This window comes from Scardinius erythrophthalmus, assembly GCF_964197995.2.
Source record: "Scardinius erythrophthalmus genome assembly, chromosome: 24".
Lineage (NCBI taxonomy): Eukaryota > Metazoa > Chordata > Actinopteri > Cypriniformes > Leuciscidae > Scardinius > Scardinius erythrophthalmus.
The window spans coordinates 10,118,063-10,143,298 of NC_138244.1; the positions used below are offsets into that span (position 1 = coordinate 10,118,063).

Sequence of the window (25,236 nt, forward strand, 5' to 3'; positions counted from 1 at the left end):
GGTATATTACACAATGTATTATGGGACTGTAATAAAGGTATAATAAGACACTGTATTATTACACTGTAATAAAGGTATAATAAGACACTGTATTATTACACTGTAATAAAGGTATAATAACACAATGTATTATTACACTGTAATAAAGGTATAATAACACAATGTATTATTACACTGTGATAAAGGAATAATAACACAATGTATTATTACACTGTAATAAATGTATAATAACACATTGTATTATTACATTGTAATAAATGTATAATAACACAATGTATTATTACACTGTAATAAATGTATAATAACACAATGTATTATTACATTGTAATAAATGTATAATAACACAATGTATTATTATATTGAAATAAATGTATAATAACACAATGTATTATTACAATGTAATAAAGGTATAATAAGACAATGTATTATTACACTGTAATAAAGGTATGATAAGACAATGTATTATTACACTGTAATAAAGGTATAATAAGACAATGTATTATTACACTGTTATAAAGGTATAATAAGACAATGTATTATTACACTGTAATAAAGGTATAATAAGACAATGTATTATTACACTGTAATAAAGGTATAATAACACAATGTATTATTACATTGTAATAAATGTATAATAACACAATGTATTATTACATTGCAATAAATGTATAATAACACAATGTATTATTACACTGTAATAAAGGTATAATAACACAATGTATTATTACACTGTAATAAAGGTATAATAACACAATGTATTATAACATTGTAATAAAGGTATAATAACACAATGTATTATTATTACATTGTAATAAAGGTATAATAAGACAATGTATTATTACACTGTAATAAAGGTATAATAAGACACTGTATTATTAAACTGTAATAAAGGTATAATAAAAAAAATGTTTTATTACTTTGTAATAAAGGTATAATAACACAATGTATTATTACATTGTAATAAAGGTATAATAAGACAATGTATTATTACACTGTAATAAAGGCATAATAAGACAATATATTATTACATTGTAATAAACGTATACTAAGACAATATATTATTACACTGTAATAAAGGTATAATAAGACAATGTATTATTACATTGTAATAAACGTATAATAAGACAATGTATTATTACACTGTAATAAAGGTATAAGAACACAATGTATTATTACACTGTAATAAAGGTATAATAACACAATGTATTATTACATAGTAATAAAGGTATAATAACACAATGTATTATTACATTGTAATAAAGGTATAATAAAAAATTTTTTTTATTACTTTGTAATAAAGGTATAATAACACAATGTATTATTACATTGTAATAAAGGTATAATAAGACAATGTATTATTACACTGTAATAAAGGTATAATAACACAATGTATTATTATTACATTGTAATAAAGGTATAATAAGACAATGTATTATTACACTGTAATAAAGGTATAATAAGACACTGTATTATTATACTGTAATAAAGGTATAATAAGACAATGTATTATACTGTAATAAAGGTATAATATGACAATGTATTATTACAATGTAATAAAGGTATAATAAGACAATATATTATTACACTGTAATAAAGGTATAATAACACATTGTATTATTACACTGTAATAAAGGCATAATAACACAATGTATTATTACATTGTAATAAATGTATAATAAGACAATGTATTATTACAATGTAATAAAGGTATAATAACACAATGTATTATTACATTGTAATAAATGTATAATAACACAATGTATTATTACACTGTAATAAAGGTATAATAAGACAATGTATTATTACACTGTAATAAAGGTATAATAACACAATGTATTATTATTACATTGTAATAAAGGTATAATAAGACAATGTATTATTACACTGTAATAAAGGTATAATAAGACACTGTATTATTACACTGTAATAAAGGTATAATAAGACAATGTATTATACTGTAATAAAGGTATAATATGACAATGTATTATTACTCTGTAATAAAGGTATAATAAGACAATATATTATTACACTGTAATAAAGGTATAATAAGACAATATATTATTACATTGTAATAAAGGTATAATTACAAAATGTATTATTATACTGTAATAAAGGTATATTACACAATGTATTATGGGACTGTAATACATGTATAATAAGACAATGTATTATTACACTGTAATAAAGGTATAATAACACAATGTATTATTACACTGTGATAAAGGAATAATAACACAATGTATTATTACACTGTAATAAAGGTATAATAACACATTGTATTATTACATTGTAATAAATGTATAATAACACAATGTATTATTACACTGTAATAAATGTATAATAACACAATGTATTATTACATTGTAATAAATGTATAATAACACAATGTATTATTACATTGCAATAAATGTATAATAACACAATGTATTTATTACATTGTAATAAAGGTATAATAACACAATGTATTATTACATTGTAATAAAGGTATATAACACAATGTATTATTACATTGTAATAAAGGTATAATACACAATGTATTATAACATTGTAATAAAGGTATAATAACACAATGTATTATTATTACATTGTAATAAAGGTATAATAAGACAATGTATTATTACACTGTAATAAAGGTATAATAAGACACTGTATTATTACATTGTAATAAATGTATAATAACACAATGTATTATTACACTGTAATAAAGGTATAATAACACAATGTATTATTACACTGTAATAAAGGTATAATAAGACAATGTATTATTACACTGTAATAAAGGTATAATAAGACACTGTATTATTACATTGTAATAAATGTATAATAACACAATGTATTATTACACTGTAATAAAGGTATAATAAGACAATGTATTATTACACTGTAATAAAGGCATAATAAGACAATGTATTATTACACTGTAATAAAGGTATAATAACACAATGTATTATTATTACATTGTAATAAAGGTATAATAAGACAATGTATTATTACACTGTAATAAAGGTATAATAAGACACTGTATTATTACACTGTAATAAAGGTATAATAAGACAATGTATTATACTGTAATAAAGGTATAATATGACAATGTATTATTACTCTGTAATAAAGGTATAATAAGACAATATATTATTACACTGTAATAAAGGTATAATAAGACAATATATTATTACACTGTAATAAAGGTATAACACAGTGTATTATTACATTGTAATAAAGGTATACTTACAAAATGTATTATTATACTGTAATAAAGGTATATTACACAATGTATTATGGGACTGTAATACATGTATAATAAGACAATGTATTATTACACTGTAATAAAGGTATAATAAGACAATGTATTATTCCACTGTGATAAAGGAATAATAACACAATGTATTATTACACTGTAATAAAGGTATAATAACACATTGTATTATTACATTGTAATAAATGTATAATAACACAATGTATTATTACATTGCAATAAATGTATAATAACACAATGTATTATTACATTGTAATAAAGGTATAATAACACAATGTATTATTACATTGTAATAAAGGTATAATAACACAATGTATTATTACATTGCAATAAATGTATAATAACACAATGTATTATTACATTGCAATAAATGTATAATAACACAATGTATTATTACATTGTAATAAAGGTATAATAACACAATGTATTATTACATTGTAATAAAGGTATAATAACACAATGTATTATTACATTGTAATAAAGGTATAATACACAATGTATTATAACATTGTAATAAAGGTATAATAACACAATGTATTATTATTACATTGTAATAAAGGTATAATAAGGCAATGTATTATTACACTGTAATAAAGGTATAATAAGACACTGTATATAAATACAGTATACATATAAATATATATACGAGCCACTCCGCCGGCCTCTCCAAACACCAGGTGGCTCACGTGCGCCAGCTTCTCAACTCGTATACGCACGGCAAAGACTCGCTCGACAAGTCCTCGGACCTCAAGATCCGCCTGAAGCTGTGCTCCCGCGACAAGCCCAACTACTACACCCTGTGCAAGAAGAACAAGCACAGTAAAGGAGGCAAGAAGAGGTTGTGTCTGCCGAACGAAGAGCGGCCGTACCCCTGCCGCATGTGCGACAAGCGCTTCAGCCACACCACCAGCCTGTCCCGACACGAGCACACGCACGCCAGCGACAAGTGCTACACCTGCAACGTGTGCAAGAAGACCTTCATCCGCCTGTCCAACCTCAAGCAGCACCAGCAAACGCACGCGTCGGGAAAGCTGTACGAATGCCCGCAGTGTGGGAAGACTTTCGTTCACTCCTCCAGCTTCTCGCGCCATAAGAAGGTCCACGCGGGAATGAAGCTGTCGCCGACACTGGAAGACATTAAGTGCGAAGAGGAGCTGGTCATCGACGAGGTGGCCCCGCTGGAATACGAGTCGGACTGAGAAGGATTGAGTTTAATTGCGATGTTCTGGAACTGTTAAAAAAAGGACAAGACAAGTTGGGAAGATGGCTGATGGTACTAGACACCGTAAGAAAGACGCCGACAGCGACCACGCGGCTTTAATGAATGAACTACGTGCGCTTAGCGCAAAAATGGACACTATGCAGACTACAATTGAAAAACAAATGAATGACAAAATGGAAAGTCTACGTGAGTCCATGGAAAAACTTATTAATGAGAGTAAAGAAGCATTCAAGCGCGAGGTGGCTAAAGCAGTCAAGGAGATGCAACACGCATTGGATCTGGAAGTGGGAATTCTCTGTTCCAGAATGGATCAGATTGAAATTAAAATGAATGAAAAAAAAGCTAAGAGTAAGCAGTTTGATCCTGGTGTGTCGTTGGTAATTGTGGGACTGTCGCAAATGGAGGGAGAAGATGTTGAGGCCAAAGTAAAAACTCTGTTGTGCGAGGGAATGGATTGCGAGCCGGTGCCAAAAATTGTGGCCGTGGAGCGCATGAGGGCTCGAGGGCGAAATCCGGGACTCATCAGAGTGGAACTTGAGACAACGCTGGAGAAGGTGGCTGTGCTTCGGCGGCGGCCTAAACTCAAGGACAATGAAAGTTACCGAAGGGTTTATGTTTCGTCAGCGAAATCACACGCTGAGCGTCTCATGGAATCCAATTTTAGGACTCTGCTTAGAGATATCCCAGCTGCTAAAGACTACTACGTGGCCAACAACGGACGGCTAGTAAAGCGTGGTCAAGCCAGGGGCACGGCGGGATCGACACCACAGCCTTCGGTTTGAAGATTTCATGCCCAGCCTGTAAGTACGGATTATATTGTCTTAGTTCATTGGAACGTTAATGGATGGACACTTGCAAATAGTAAGTTAAGAGCGCAACTGCTTCTTTCGTTTGAGCCAGGAATTATTTCATTAAATGAGACTCATTTGTCCACTCTTATGCCTGAGCTTCATGGATACACTTGGATTGGACATAATCGTGTTGCTCATAAGAGAGCTGTCAAAGCCTCTGGGGGTGTGGGTGTATTTGTCAAAAAAACAATTTTGGACAACTTTTCTGTTACGATTGAGGACAAGACTTATGACGGAATTTTGTGTTTGCGGTTCGAGCACACTAATTCACAATATTCATTTATTTTGATTTCATGTTATTTGTCTCCTGAAACTTCGACATGGGGCCGTAATGCTGATCTTTTTTATGCACACTTACTGTCTTTGATTTCTACGGTTGAGGTTGACTCTGTTTATATTTGTGGGGATCTGAATAGTCGTGTTGCGCACCACAGAGACTATGTCGATGAGGATGATATTAGTTCTAGAGTGGTGTTGGACTCGGGTCTGAACAAGCATGGGGAAAGTTTGATTGATTTCCTTAAAGAGTCGAAATGCTGTGTGGTTAATGGAAGAATAAACCCGGAGTATGATAATTTCACATCTATTTCTGTTAAGGGTAAGGCGGTAGTTGATTATATTGTGACGAGACATGAAGATTTAAGAACATGTAGTGAATTTAAAGTATTCACTCCATCTGAATTATTGGAAAGAACTGGGTCCCGAGGGCTAATAGATGAGAGGATTAGACCCCCTGATCACTCCATGCTTTATTTACGTTTTCAAACAGCAGAGATGTTTATAAATAGTGCTGATATTACACTATTTTGTAAACAACCAATAAGAAAGCTAAAGGACAACTTTCTTAGTTCTGAAACCTCTGATGAAGCCCTAAAAAATGTTATAGTACAACTGGACAAAGGCGGGGAAGCACAGGATAATGTTGATTGTTGCTATGAACTTTTCTGTGGGGTTTTGTATGGGGAAATGAGTCAATATGGATCAAAACTGCATGGAAAACGGGCCTATAAGAAATGGTATCGAATTAAACAACCTTTTTGGAATAATGAATTACATAATATTTGGTCAAATCTCCGTGTGGCAGAGAAAAGATATTTAAAATGTAAGGAGCCTGTTTTAAGGAAGAACCTGCACGATATATTTAAAGCCTGTCAATATGATTTTGATAAAAAACTTAGACTGTATAAAAGGCGTTATAGGAGAGGTAAAGCTCTTGAAATTAAGCTTTCTCAAAATACTAATCCACAGCATTTTTGGAAAGAAATAAACAAGCTTGGTCCAAAGAGAAATAAATTAATTCCACTTGAAATAGTTACAGAAAGTGGGGGGTCTGTATTCGAGATAGATAAAATATTGGACAGATGGGAGAAAGATTACAGAGACTTGTACACTTGTTCTAGCTCTCATCAGTTTAATGATGCATTTTTAGCTGAGATATGTAAATTAAAACATCTACTTGAAGTTGGATCTGTTACGTTGGAAACACCCTATTTTAGTAGTGTGCTAAACAATGATATTTCCTTAGAAGAAGTTCGGAAGGCAATTGATAGAACCAAACCTAATAAAGCTGTAGGTGTGGATGAACTTTCTAATGAGGTTCTTAAATGTCCTAAGTTGTTAAATACTCTGCACATGTTATTCCAATATTGCTTTAAGAGTGGGACTGTTCCCTCGGTGTGGTATAGTTCGATCATCAAGCCTATTCCAAAGACCACACAGGCTGATCCAAGAGTACCTTTGAATTATAGAGGAATAAGTTTGTTAAGTACAGTATGTAAAGTATTTTCTGGTATTCTTAACAACCGACTCAGTGAATATATCGAGATCAATGGAATTTTGGTGGATGAACAGAATGGTTTTAGAAAACATAGAGCATGCATTGATCATATTTATGTTTTATCATCTGTCATTAGAGCAAGGTTGCAGGAAAATAAAAGTACTTTTGTTTGTTTTGTTGATTTTAAAAAAGCTTTTGATTGGGTTAACCGAGATCTTTTGAAATATAAGTTACTTTCTATTGGTATTACAGGTCACTTGTATAATTCCATCAGAGCCCTGTACAAGGCTCCAGTGGCCTGTGTGCAGATTAATGACATGAGGACAGGATGGTTTCCCACTCCATTTGGGGTCAAGCAGGGAGATGTTCTTTCACCCACTCTTTTTGCGCTTTTTGTGAATGATCTGGCTCAAGAGATAAAATTAGCAAATTTGGGTATTGACATTGATGGCTTTAACCTCAGCATTTTATTATATGCAGATGATATTGTTGTTTGCACAGATGAAGAAATTAAACTACAAAGAATGTTGGGCATTATGAAGGATTGGTGCAGTGAATGGAGACTTTCTATAAATGTGGATAAAACACAAGTAGTCCATTTTAGAAAACCATCTGTGTCACGCAGTGAATTTGATTTCTTTTTTGGACAAACACAGCTTATGTACTCCAGAACTTATAAATATCTTGGTTTTCTTTTTCACGAAAATATGACATTTTCAGAAGGGAGAAGGGTTCTGTCTGAGTCTGCAGGGAGGGCCCTGGGAGCAGTTATTAATAAGATGAAGCTTTGCCCTGAAATTAGTTTTTTAACATTTACACAGCTGTTTGACACTATGGTGGGATCTGTTTTGTTCTATGCAGCTGGGGTCTGGGGCTTCGAAGATGCTCCTGAATGTAATAGATTGCAGAGCAGAGCCATGAGGTGTTTCCTTGGAGTGCACAGGTTCACTACTAGAGCTGCGCTAGAGGGTGATATGGGTTGGGAGCCTTGTTTGGTGAAACAAAAGGCGGAAGTAATGAGATTATGGAATCGCCTTATTAGACTACCTGAAGATAGACTTACTCGGAAAGTTTTCAATTGGGATAAAGCTCACAACTATCCTTGGTCAATGGAGGTCCTTGGAATACTCTCAGCAGCAAAAGCACAGTATATATTTACAAATAACTTACAATGTAATATATCTCAGGTCAGACAGTTTTTGTTTAATTCCTATAAAGAGCAATGGCAATGGCAGGTGTTAAATAAGCCCAAATTGAGAAGCTATGTTCATTTTAAAAATGATTACTCCACAGAGCCTTATGTCAAATGTTGGTTAACCAGATTACAAAGGTCTTTGTGTGCCCAGCTCAGAGCAGGGGTGTTGCCTTTGCAGATCGAGGTGGGGCGCTATAAAGGTGTACCAGAAGAGGACAGACTATGTGTTTTGTGTGATTTAAGGGTTGTTGAGGATGAATGGCATTTTTTGTTTTTCTGTCCTGTATATCATGATTTAAGAATGGGTATGTTTGAGAGAATTCAATATAAAAAGCCTGATTTGTTTTGGATGACGGATGGGGATATGTTGAGCTGGCTCTTTGAAAATGAAATTTATAGTTTGGCTAGATATGTGGAAAGGGCGTGGAAACTTAGGCAAAGGAATTTATATCCTGGCCTAAATTGACAGTGTTTCTTTTTGTTTGTTTATATTGTGAAAATGATGGTAATGTACTCTGTATGATGGTCATCTTCCTATGTACTTTGTATGATGGTCATCTTTCTATGTTATGTCTGTTTTATGTCAATAGTGTCTTTTAAGCCTAATTGGGCTGGGCACGTAAGTGCAAGACACTTTAATAAAAATCAATTCAATTCAATTCATAAGACACTGTATTATTACATTGTAATAAATGTATAATAACACAATGTATTATTACACTGTAATGAATGTATAATAACACAATGTATTTTTACATTGTAATAAATGTATAATAACACAATGTATTATTACAATGTAATAAAGGTATAATAACACAATGTATTATTACATTGTAATAAATGTATAATAACACAATGTATTATTACACTGTAATAAAGGTATAATAAGACAATGTATTATTACACTGTAATAAAGGCATAATAAGACAATGTATTATTACACTGTAATAAAGGTATAATAACACAATGTATTATTATTACATTGTAATAAAGGTATAATAAGACAATTTATTATTACACTGTAATAAAGGTATAATAAGACACTGTTCTATTACACTGTAATAAAGGTATAATAAGACAATGTATTATTACTCTGTAATAAAGGTATAATAAGACAATATATTATTACACTGTAATAAAGGTATAATAAGACAATAAATTATTACACTGTAATAAAGGTATAACACAGTGTATTATTACATTGTAATAAAGGTATAATTACAAAATGTATTATTATACTGTAATAAAGGTATATTACACAATGTATTATGGGACTGTAATACATGTATAATAAGACAATGTATTATTACACTGTAATAAAGGTATAATAACACAATGTATTATTACACTGTAATAAAGGTATAATAACACAATGTATTATTACACTGTGATAAAGGAATAATAACACAATGTATTATTACACTGTAATAAAGGTATAATAACACATTGTATTATTACATTGTAATAAATGTATAATAACACAATGTATTATTACACTGTAATAAATGTATAATAACACAATGTATTATTACATTGCAATAAAGGTATATAACACAATGTATTATTACCTTGTAATAAAGGTATAATAACACAATGTATTATTACACTGTAATAAAGGTATAATAACACAATGTATTATTATTACATTGTAATAAAGGTATAATAAGACAATGTATTATTACACTGTAATAAAGGTATAATAAGACACTGTATTATTACATTGTAATAAATGTATAATAACACAATGAATTATTACATTGCAATAAATGTATAATAACACAATGTATTATTACACTGTAATAAAGGTATAATAACACAATGTATTATAACATTGTAATAAAGGTATAATAACAGAATGTATTATTATTACATTGTAATAAAGGTATAATAAGACAATGTATTATTACACTGTAATAAAGGTATAATAAGACACTGTATTATTAAACTGTAATAAAGGTATAATAAGACAATGTATTATTACATTGTAATAAAGGTATAATAAAAAAATGTTTTATTACTTTGTAATAAAGGTATAATAACACAATGTATTATTACACTGTAATAAAGGTATAATAAGACAATATATTATTACACTGTAATAAAGGTATAATAAGACAATATATTATTACACTGTAATAAAGGTATAACACAATGTATTATTACATTGTAATAAAGGTATAATTACAAAATGTATTATTATACTGTAATAAAGGTATATTACACAATGTATTATGGGACTGTAATACATGTATAATAAGACAATGTATTATTACACTGTAATAAAGGTATAATAACACAATGTATTATTACACTGTAATAAAGGTATAATAACACAATGTATTATTACACTGTGATAAAGGAATAATAACACAATGTATTATTACACTGTAATAAAGGTATAATAACACATTGTATTATTACATTGTAATAAATGTATAATAACACAATGTATTATTACACTGTAATAAATGTATAATAACACAATGTATTATTACATTGTAATAAATGTATAATAACACAATGTATTATTACATTGCAATAAATGTATAATAACACAATGTATTATTACATTGTAATAAATGTATAATAACACAATGTATTATTACATTGCAATAAATGTATAATAACACAATGTATTATTACACTGTAATAAAGGTATAATAACACAATGTATTATTACATTGTAATAAAGGTATATAACACAATGTATTATTACATTGTAATAAAGGTATAATACACAATGTATTATTACATTGTAATAAAGGTATAATAACACAATGTATTATTATTACATTGTAATAAATGTATAATAACACAATGTATTATTACATTGTAATAAATGTATATTAACACAATGTATTATTACACTGTAATAAAGGTATAATAAGACAATATATTATTACATTGTAATAAAGGTATAATTACAAAATGTATTATTATACTGTAATAAAGGTATATTACACAATGTATTATGGGACTGTAATACATGTATAATAAGACAATGTATTATTACACTGTAATAAAGGTATAATAACACAATGTATTATTACACTGTAATAAAGGTATAATAACACAATGTATTATTACACTGTGATAAAGGAATAATAACACAATGTATTATTACACTGTAATAAAGGTATAATAACACATTGTATTATTACATTGTAATAAATGTATAATAACACAATGTATTATTACACTGTAATAAATGTATAATAACACAATGTATTATTACATTGTAATAAATGTATAATAACACAATGTATTATTACATTGCAATAAATGTATAATAACACAATGTATTATTACACTGTAATAAAGGTATAATAACACAATGTATTATTACATTGTAATAAAGGTATATAACACAATGTATTATTACATTGTAATAAAGGTATAATACACAATGTATTATTACATTGTAATAAAGGTATAATAACACAATGTATTATTATTACATTGTAATAAATGTATAATAACACAATGTATTATTACATTGTAATAAATGTATATTAACACAATGTATTATTACACTGTAATAAAGGTATAATAAGACAATATATTATTACATTGTAATAAACGTATAATAAGACAATGTATTATTACACTGTAATAAAGGTATAATAAGACAAAATATTATTACATTGTAATAAACGTATACTAAGACAATATATTATTACACTGTAATAAAGGTATAATAAGACAATATATTATTACACTGTAATAAAGGTATAACACAATGTATTATTACATTGTAATAAAGGTATAATTACAAAATGTATTATTATACTGTAATAAAGGTATATTACACAATGTATTATGGGACTGTAATACATGTATAATAAGACAATGTATTATTACACTGTAATAAAGGTATAATAACACAATGTATTATTACACTGTAATAAAGGTATAATAACACAATGTATTATTACACTGTGATAAAGGAATAATAACACAATGTATTATTACACTGTAATAAAGGTATAATAACACATTGTATTATTACACTGTGATAAAGGAATAATAACACAATGTATTATTACACTGTAATAAAGGTATAATAACACATTGTATTATTACATTGTAATAAATGTATAATAACACAATGTATTATTACACTGTAATAAATGTATAATAACACAATGTATTATTACATTGTAATAAATGTATAATAACACAATGTATTATTACATTGCAATAAATGTATAATAACACAATGTATTATTACACTGTAATAAAGGTATAATAACACAATGTATTATTACATTGTAATAAAGGTATAATAACACAATGTATTATTACATTGTAATAAAGGTATAATACACAATGTATTATTACATTGTAATAAAGGTATAATAACACAATGTATTATTATTACATTGTAATAAAGGTATAATAAGACAATGTATTATTACACTGTAATAAAGGTATAATAAGACACTGTATTATTACACTGTAATAAAGGTATAATAAGACAATGTATTATTACATTGTAATAAAGGTATAATAAAAAAAATGTTTTATTACTTTGTAATCAAGGTATAATAACACAATGTATTATTACATTGTAATAAAGGAATAATAAGACAATGTATTATTACACTGTAATAAAGGTATAATTACACAATGTATTATTATACTGTAATAAAGGTATAATACACAATCTATTATTACACTGTAATAAAGGTATAATAGCAAAATGTATTATGGCACTGTAAAAGGGTAGAATTACACAATGTATTATGGGACTGTAATAAATGTATAATAAGGAGATGTATTATTACACTGTAATAAAGGTATAATAACACAATGTATTATTACATTGTAATAAATGTATAATAACACAATGTATTATTACATTGTAATAAATGTATATTAACACAATGTATTATTACACTGTAATAAAGGTATAATAAGACAATATATTATTACATTGTAATAAACGTATAATAAGACAATGTATTATTACACTGTAATAAAGGTATAATAAGACAATGTATTATTACATTGTAATAAAGGTATAATAACACAATGTTTTATTACATTGTAATAAAGGTATAATAACACAATGTATTATTACATTGTAATAAAGGTATAATAAGACAATGTATTATTACACTGTAATAAAGGTATAATAAGACAATATATTATTACATTGTAATAAACGTATACTAAGACAATATATTATTACACTGTAATAAAGGTATAATAAGACAATATATTATTACATTGTAATAAACGTATAATAAGACAATGTATTATTACACTGTAATAAAGGTATAATAACACAATGTATTATTACATTGTAATAAAGGTATAATAACACAATGTATTATTACATTGTAATAAAGGTATAATAAGACAATGTATTATTACACTGTAATAAAGGTATAATAAGACAATGTATTATTACACTGTAATAAAGGTATAATAAGACAATGTATTATTACACTGTAATAAAGGCATAATAAGACAATGTATTATTACACTGTTATAAAGGTATAATAAGACAATATATTATTACATTGTAATAAAGGTATAATAAGACAATGTATTATTACATTGTAATAAAGGTATAATAACACAATGTATTATTACATTGTAATAAAGGTATAATAAGACAATGTATTATTACACTGTAATAAAGGTATAATAAGACAATGTATTATTACACTGTAATAAAGGTATAATAAGACAATGTATTATTACACTGTAATAAAGGTATAATAAGACAATGTATTATTACACTGTTATAAAGGTATAATAAGACAATATATTATTACATTGTAATAAACGTATAATAAGACAATATATTATTAAACTGTAATAAAGGTATAATAAGACAATATATTATTACATTGTAATAAACGTATAATAAGACAATGTATTATTACACTGTAATAAAGGTATAATAACACAATGTTTTATTACATTGTAATAAAGGTATAATAACACAATGTATTATTACATTGTAATAAAGGTATAATAACACAATGTTTTATTACATTGTAATAAAGGTATAATAATACAATGTATTATTACATTGTAATAAAGGTATAATAAGACAATGTATTATTACACTGTAATAAGGTATAATAACACAATGTACTATTACATTGTAATAAAGGTATATTAACACAATGTTTTATTACATTGTAATAAAGGTATAGTAAGACAATGTATTATTACACTGTAATAAAGGTATAGTAACACAATGTTTTATTACATTGTAATAAAGGTATAATAACACAATGTATTATTACATTGTAATAAAGGTATAATAAGACAATGTATTATTACACTGTAATAAAGGTATAATAAGACAATGTATTATTACACTGTAATAAAGGTATAATAAGACAATGTATTATTACACTGTAATAAAGGTATAATAAGACAATGTATTATTACACTGTTATAAAGGTATAATAAGACAATGTATTATTACACTGTAATAAAGGTATAATAAGACAATGTATTATTACACTGTAATAAAGGTATAATAACACAATGTATTATGACATTCTAATAAAGGTATAATAAGACAATGTATTATTACACTGTAATAAATGTATAATAACACAATGTATTATTACACTGTAATTAATGTACAATAACACAATGAATTATTACACTGTAATAAAGGCATAATAAGACAATATATTATTAAACTGTAATAAAGGTATAACACATTGTGTATAATAACACAATGTATTATTACACTGTAATAAAGGTATAATAACACAATGTATTATTACATTGTAATAAAGGTATAATAACACAATGTATTATTACATTGTAATAAAGGTATAATAACACAATGTATTATTACACTGTAATAAAGGTATAATAACACAATGTATTATTACGCTGTAATAAAGGTATAATAAGACAATGTATTATTACGCTGTAATAAAGGTATAATAAGACAATATATTATTACACTGTAATAAAGGTATAATAAGACAATATATTATTACACTGTAATAAAGGCATAATAAGACAATATATTATTAAACTGTAATAAAGGTATAACACATTGTGTATAATAACACAATGTATTATTACACTGTAATAAAGGTATAATAACACAATGTATTATTACATTGTAATAAAGGTATAATAACACAATGTATTATTACATTGTAATAAAGGTATAATAACACAATGTATTATTACACTGTAATAAAGGTATAATAACACAATGTATTATTACACTCTAATAAAGGTATAATAAGACAATGTATTATTACGCTGTAATAAAGGTATAATAAGACAATATATTATTACACTGTAATAAAGGTATAATAAGACAATATATTATTACACTGTAATAAAGGTATAATAAGACAATATATTATTACATTGTAATAAACGTATAATAAGACAATGTATTATTACACTGTAATAAAGGTATAAGAACACAATGTATTATTACACTGTAATAAAGGTATAATAACACAATGTATTATTACATTGTAATAAAGGTATAATAACACAATGTATTATTACATTGTAATAAATGTATAATAACACAATGTATTATTACATTGTAATAAATGTATATTAACACAATGTATTATTACACTGTAATAAAGGTATAATAAGACAATATATTATTACATTGTAATAAACGTATAATAAGACAATGTATTATTACACTGTAATAAAGGTATAATAAGACAATGTATTATTACACTGTAATAAAGGTATAATAAGACAATGTATTATTACACTGTTATAAAGGTATAATAAGACAATATATTATTACATTGTAATAAACGTATAATAAGACAATATATTATTAAACTGTAATAAAGGTATAATAAGACAATATATTATTACATTGTAATAAACGTATAATAAGACAATGTATTATTACACTGTAATAAAGGTATAATAACACAATGTTTTATTACATTGTAATAAAGGTATAATAACACAATGTATTATTACATTGTAATAAAGGTATAATAACACAATGTTTTATTACATTGTAATAAAGGTATAATAATACAATGTATTATTACATTGTAATAAAGGTATAATAAGACAATGTATTATTACACTGTAATAAGGTATAATAACACAATGTACTATTACATTGTAATAAAGGTATATTAACACAATGTTTTATTACATTGTAATAAAGGTATAGTAAGACAATGTATTATTACACTGTAATAAAGGTATAGTAACACAATGTTTTATTACATTGTAATAAAGGTATAATAACACAATGTATTATTACATTGTAATAAAGGTATAATAAGACAATGTATTATTACACTGTAATAAAGGTATAATAAGACAATGTATTATTACACTGTAATAAAGGTATAATAACACAATGTATTATGACATTCTAATAAAGGTATAATAAGACAATGTATTATTACACTGTAATAAATGTATAATAACACAATGTATTATTACACTGTAATTAATGTACAATAACACAATGAATTATTACACTGTAATAAAGGCATAATAAGACAATATATTATTAAACTGTAATAAAGGTATAACACATTGTGTATAATAACACAATGTATTATTACACTGTAATAAAGGTATAATAACACAATGTATTATTACATTGTAATAAAGGTATAATAACACAATGTATTATTACATTGTAATAAAGGTATAATAACACAATGTATTATTACACTGTAATAAAGGTATAATAACACAATGTATTATTACGCTGTAATAAAGGTATAATAAGACAATGTATTATTACGCTGTAATAAAGGTATAATAAGACAATATATTATTACACTGTAATAAAGGTATAATAAGACAATATATTATTACACTGTAATAAAGGCATAATAAGACAATATATTATTAAACTGTAATAAAGGTATAACACATTGTGTATAATAACACAATGTATTATTACACTGTAATAAAGGTATAATAACACAATGTATTATTACATTGTAATAAAGGTATAATAACACAATGTATTATTACATTGTAATAAAGGTATAATAACACAATGTATTATTACACTGTAATAAAGGTATAATAACACAATGTATTATTACACTCTAATAAAGGTATAATAAGACAATGTATTATTACGCTGTAATAAAGGTATAATAAGACAATATATTATTACACTGTAATAAAGGTATAATAAGACAATATATTATTACACTGTAATAAAGGTATAATAAGACAATATATTATTACATTGTAATAAACGTATAATAAGACAATGTATTATTACACTGTAATAAAGGTATAAGAACACAATGTATTATTACACTGTAATAAAGGTATAATAACACAATGTATTATTACATTGTAATAAAGGTATAATAACACAATGTATTATTACATTGTAATAAATGTATATTAACACAATGTATTACTACACTGTAATAAAGGTATAATAAGACAATATATTATTACATTGTAATAAACGTATAATAAGACAATGTATTATTACACTGTAATAAAGGTATAATAAGACAATGTATTATTACATTGTAATAAAGGTATAATAACACAATGTTTTATTACATTGTAATAAAGGTATAATAACACAATGTATTATTACATTGTAATAAAGGTATAATAAGACAATGTATTATTACACTGTAATAAAGGTATAATAAGACAATATATTATTACATTGTAATAAACGTATAATAAGACAATGTATTATTACACTGTAATAAAGGTATAATAAGACAATGTATTATTACATTGTAATAAAGGTATAATAACACAATGTTTTATTACATTGTAATAAAGGTATAATAACACAATGTATTATTACATTGTAATAAAGGTATAATAAGACAATGTATTACACTGTAATAAAGGTATAATAAGACAATATATTATTACATTGTAATAAACGTATACTAAGACAATATATTATTACACTGTAATAAAGGTATAATAAGACAATATATTATTACATTGTAATAAACGTATAATAAGACAATGTATTATTACACTGTAATAAAGGTATAATAACACAATGTATTATTACACTGTTATAAAGGTATAATAATACAATATATTATTACATTGTAATAAAGGTATAATAAGACAATGTATTATTACACTGTAATAAAGGTATAATAACACAATGTATTATTACATTGTAATAAAGGTATAATAACACAATGTATTATTACATTGTAATAAAGGTATAATAAGACAATGTATTATTACACTGTAATAAAGGTATAATAAGACAATGTATTATTACACTGTAATAAAGGTATAATAAGACAATGTATTATTACACTGTAATAAAGGTATAATAAGACAATGTATTATTACACTGTTATAAAGGTATAATAAGACAATATATTATTACATTGTAATAAAGGTATAATAAGACAATGTATTATTACATTGTAATAAAGGTATAATAACACAATGTATTATTACATTGTAATAAAGGTATAATAAGACAATGTATTATTACACTGTAATAAAGGTATAATAAGACAATGTATTATTACACTGTAATAAAGGTATAATAAGACAATGTATTATTACACTGTAATAAAGGTATAATAAGACAATGTATTATTACACTGTTATAAAGGTATAATAAGACAATATAGTATTACATTGTAATAAACGTATAATAAGACAATATATTATTACACTGTAATAAAGGTATAATAAGACAATATATTATTACATTGTAATAAACGTATAATAAGACAATGTATTATTACACTGTAATAAAGGTATAATAACACAATGTTTTATTACATTGTAATAAAGGTATAATAACACAATGTATTATTACATTGTAATAAAGGTATAATAACACAATGTTTTATTACATTGTAATAAAGGTATAATAATACAATGTATTATTACATTGTAATAAAGGTATAATAAGACAATGTATTATTACACTGTAATAAGGTATAATAACACAATGTACTATTACATTGTAATAAAGGTATAGTAAGACAATGTATTATTACACTGTAATAAAGGTATAGTAACACAATGTTTTATTACATTGTAATAAAGGTATAATAACACAATGTATTATTACATTGTAATAAAGGTATAATAAGACAATGTATTATTACACTGTAATAAAGGTATAATAAGACAATGTATTATTACACTGTAATAAAGGTATAATAAGACAATGTATTATTACACTGTAATAAAGGTATAATAAGACAATGTATTATTACACTGTTATAAAGGTATAATAAGACAATGTATTATTACACTGTAATAAAGGTATAATAAGACAATGTATTATTACACTGTAATAAAGGTATAATAACACAATGTATTATGACATTCTAATAAAGGTATAATAAGACAATGTATTATTACACTGTAATAAATGTATAATAACACAATGTATTATTACACTGTAATTAATGTACAATAACACAATGAATTATTACACTGTAATAAAGGCATAATAAGACAATATATTATTAAACTGTAATAAAGGTATAACACATTGTGTATAATAACACAATGTATTATTACACTGTAATAAAGGTATAATAACACAATGTATTATTACATTGTAATAAAGGTATAATAACACAATGTATTATTACATTGTAATAAAGGTATAATAACACAATGTATTATTACACTGTAATAAAGGTATAATAACACAATGTATTATTACACTGTAATAAAGGTATAATAAGACAATGTATTATTACGCTGTAATAAAGGTATAATAAGACAATATATTATTACACTGTAATAAAGGTATAATAAGACAATATATTATTACACTGTAATAAAGGCATAATAAGACAATATATTATTAAACTGTAATAAAGGTATAACACATTGTGTATAATAACACAATGTATTATTACACTGTAATAAAGGTATAATAACACAATGTATTATTACATTGTAATAAAGGTATAATAACACAATGTATTATTACACTGTAATAAAGGTATAATAACACAATGTATTATTACACTCTAATAAAGGTATAATAAGACAATGTATTATTACGCTGTAATAAAGGTATAATAAGACAATATATTATTACACTGTAATAAAGGTATAATAAGACAATATATTATTACACTGTAATAAAGGTATAATAAGACAATATATTATTACATTGTAATAAACGTATAATAAGACAATGTATTATTACACTGTAATAAAGGTATAAGAACACAATGTATTATTACACTGTAATAAAGGTATAATAACACAATGTATTATTACATTGTAATAAAGGTATAATAACACAATGTATTATTACATTGTAATAAATGTATATTAACACAATGTATTACTACACTGTAATAAAGGTATAATAAGACAATATATTATTACATTGTAATAAACGTATAATAAGACAATGTATTATTACACTGTAATAAAGGTATAATAAGACAATGTATTATTACATTGTAATAAAGGTATAATAACACAATGTTTTATTACATTGTAATAAAGGTATAATAACACAATGTATTATTACATTGTAATAAAGGTATAATAAGACAATGTATTATTACACTGTAATAAAGGTATAATAAGACAATATATTATTACATTGTAATAAACGTATAATAAGACAATGTATTATTACACTGTAATAAAGGTATAATAACACAATGTATTATTACACTGTTATAAAGGTATAATAATACAATATATTATTACATTGTAATAAAGGTATAATAAGACAATGTATTATTACACTGTAATAAAGGTATAATAACACAATGTATTATTACATTGTAATAAAGGTATAATAACACAATGTTTAATTACATTGTAATAAAGGTATAATAACACAATGTATTATTACATTGTAATAAAGGTATAATAAGACAATGTATTATTACACTGTAATAAAGGTATAATAAGACAATGTATTATTACACTGTAATAAAGGTATAATAAGACAATGTATTATTACACTGTAATAAAGGTATAATAAGACAATGTATTATTACACTGTTATAAAGGTATAATAAGACAATATATTATTACATTGTAATAAACGTATAATAAGACAATATATTATTACACTGTAATAAAGGTATAATAAAACAATATATTATTACATTGTAATAAACGTATAATAAGACAATGTATTATTACACTGTAATAAAGGTATAATAACACAATGTATTATTACATTGTAATAAAGGTATAATAACACAATGTTTTATTACATTGTAATAAAGGTATAATAATACAATGTATTATTACATTGTAATAAAGGTATAATAAGACAATGTATTATTACACTGTAATAAGGTATAATAACACAATGTATTATTACATTGTAATAAAGGTATAATAACACAATGTTTTATTACATTGTAATAAAGGTATAGTAAGACAATGTATTATTACACTGTAATAAAGGTATAGTAACACAATGTTTTATTACATTGTAATAAAGGTATAATAACACAATGTATTATTACATTGTAATAAAGGTATAATAAGACAATGTATTATTACACTGTAATAAAGGTATGATAAGACAATGTATTATTACACTGTAATAAAGGTATAATAAGACAATGTATTATTACACTGTTATAAAGGTATAATAAGACAATATATTATTACACTGTAATAAAGGTATAATAAGACAATAAATTATTACACTGTAATAAAGGTATAACACAGTGTATTATTACATTGTAATAAAGGTATAATTACAAAATGTATTATTATACTGTAATAAAGGTATATTACACAATGTATTATGGGACTGTAATACATGTATAATAAGACAATGTATTATTACACTGTAATAAAGGTATAATAACACAATGTATTATTACACTGTAATAAAGGTATAATAACACAATGTATTATTACACTGTGATAAAGGAATAATAACACAATGTATTATTACACTGTAATAAAGGTATAATAACACATTGTATTATTACATTGTAATAAATGTATAATAACACAATGTATTATTACACTGTAATAAATGTATAATAACACAATGTATTATTACATTGCAATAAAGGTATATAACACAATGTATTATTACCTTGTAATAAAGGTATAATAACACAATGTATTATTACACTGTAATAAAGGTATAATAACACAATGTATTATTATTACATTGTAATAAAGGTATAATAAGACAATGTATTATTACACTGTAATAAAGGTATAATAAGACACTGTATTATTACATTGTAATAAATGTATAATAACACAATGTATTATTACATTGCAATAAATGTATAATAACACAATGTATTATTACACTGTAATAAATGTATAATAACACAATGTATTATTACATTGTAATAAATGTATAATAACACAATGAATTATTACATTGCAATAAATGTATAATAACACAATGTATTATTACACTGTAATAAAGGTATAATAACACAATGTATTATAACATTGTAATAAAGGTATAATAACAGAATGTATTATTATTACATTGTAATAAAGGTATAATAAGACAATGTATTATTACACTGTAATAAAGGTATAATAAGACACTGTATTATTAAACTGTAATAAAGGTATAATAAGACAATGTATTATTACATTGTAATAAAGGTATAATAAAAAAATGTTTTATTACTTTGTAATAAAGGTATAATAACACAATGTATTATTACACTGTAATAAAGGTATAATAAGACAATATATTATTACACTGTAATAAAGGTATAATAAGACAATATATTATTACACTGTAATAAAGGTATAACACAATGTATTATTACATTGTAATAAAGGTATAATTACAAAATGTATTATTATACTGTAATAAAGGTATATTACACAATGTATTATGGGACTGTAATACATGTATAATAAGACAATGTATTATTACACTGTAATAAAGGTATAATAACACAATGTATTATTACACTGTAATAAAGGTATAATAACACAATGTATTATTACACTGTGATAAAGGAATAATAACACAATGTATTATTACACTGTAATAAAGGTATAATAACACATTGTATTATTACATTGTAATAAATGTATAATAACACAATGTATTATTACACTGTAATAAATGTATAATAACACAATGTATTATTACATTGTAATAAATGTATAATAACACAATGTATTATTACATTGCAATAAATGTATAATAACACAATGTATTATTACACTGTAATAAAGGTATAATAACACAATGTATTATTACATTGTAATAAAGGTATATAACACAATGTATTATTACATTGTAATAAAGGTATAATACACAATGTATTATTACATTGTAATAAAGGTATAATAACACAATGTATTATTATTACATTGTAATAAATGTATAATAACACAATGTATTATTACATTGTAATAAATGTATATTAACACAATGTATTATTACACTGTAATAAAGGTATAATAAGACAATATATTATTACATTGTAATAAAGGTATAATTACAAAATGTATTATTATACTGTAATAAAGGTATATTACACAATGTATTATGGGACTGTAATACATGTATAATAAGACAATGTATTATTACACTGTAATAAAGGTATAATAACACAATGTATTATTACACTGTAATAAAGGTATAATAACACAATGTATTATTACACTGTGATAAAGGAATAATAACACAATGTATTATTACACTGTAATAAAGGTATAATAACACATTGTATTATTACATTGTAATAAATGTATAATAACACAATGTATTATTACACTGTAATAAATGTATAATAACACAATGTATTATTACATTGTAATAAATGTATAATAACACAATGTATTATTACATTGCAATAAATGTATAATAACACAATGTATTATTACACTGTAATAAAGGTATAATAACACAATGTATTATTACATTGTAATAAAGGTATATAACACAATGTATTATTACATTGTAATAAAGGTATAATACACAATGTATTATTACATTGTAATAAAGGTATAATAACACAATGTATTATTATTACATTGTAATAAATGTATAATAACACAATGTATTATTACATTGTAATAAATGTATATTAACACAATGTATTATTACACTGTAATAAAGGTATAATAAGACAATATATTATTACATTGTAATAAACGTATAATAAGACAATGTATTATTACACTGTAATAAAGGTATAATAAGACAAAATATTATTACATTGTAATAAACGTATACTAAGACAATATATTATTACACTGTAATAAAGGTATAATAAGACAATATATTATTACACTGTAATAAAGGTATAACACAATGTATTATTACATTGTAATAAAGGTATAATTACAAAATGTATTATTATACTGTAATAAAGGTATATTACACAATGTATTATGGGACTGTAATACATGTATAATAAGACAATGTATTATTACACTGTAATAAAGGTATAATAACACAATGTATTATTACACTGTAATAAAGGTATAATAACACAATGTATTATTACACTGTGATAAAGGAATAATAACACAATGTATTATTACACTGTAATAAAGGTATAATAACACATTGTATTATTACACTGTGATAAAGGAATAATAACACAATGTATTATTACACTGTAATAAAGGTATAATAACACATTGTATTATTACATTGTAATAAATGTATAATAACACAATGTATTATTACACTGTAATAAATGTATAATAACACAATGTATTATTACATTGTAATAAATGTATAATAACACAATGTATTATTACATTGCAATAAATGTATAATAACACAATGTATTATTACACTGTAATAAAGGTATAATAACACAATGTATTATTACATTGTAATAAAGGTATAATAACACAATGTATTATTACATTGTAATAAAGGTATAATACACAATGTATTATTACATTGTAATAAAGGTATAATAACACAATGTATTATTATTACATTGTAATAAAGGTATAATAAGACAATGTATTATTACACTGTAATAAAGG

At 24.3% G+C, this 25,236-nt stretch overlaps 1 pseudogene across 1 annotated transcript in view; it reads left to right on the forward strand.

The window, feature by feature from the left end:
- Nucleotides 1–5,649: 5,649 nt before the first annotated feature.
- LOC308684567 (hereditary hemochromatosis protein-like) overlaps nt 5,650–25,236 on the forward strand; it is an 85,420-nt pseudogene continuing 65,833 nt past the window's right edge. Inside the window, exons 1-3 of the transcript in view lie at nt 5,650–5,657; nt 5,764–5,927; nt 7,359–7,541. The product of the transcript in view is annotated as a hereditary hemochromatosis protein-like (transcript). The remainder of the gene's footprint in view (nt 5,658–5,763; nt 5,928–7,358; nt 7,542–25,236) is intronic.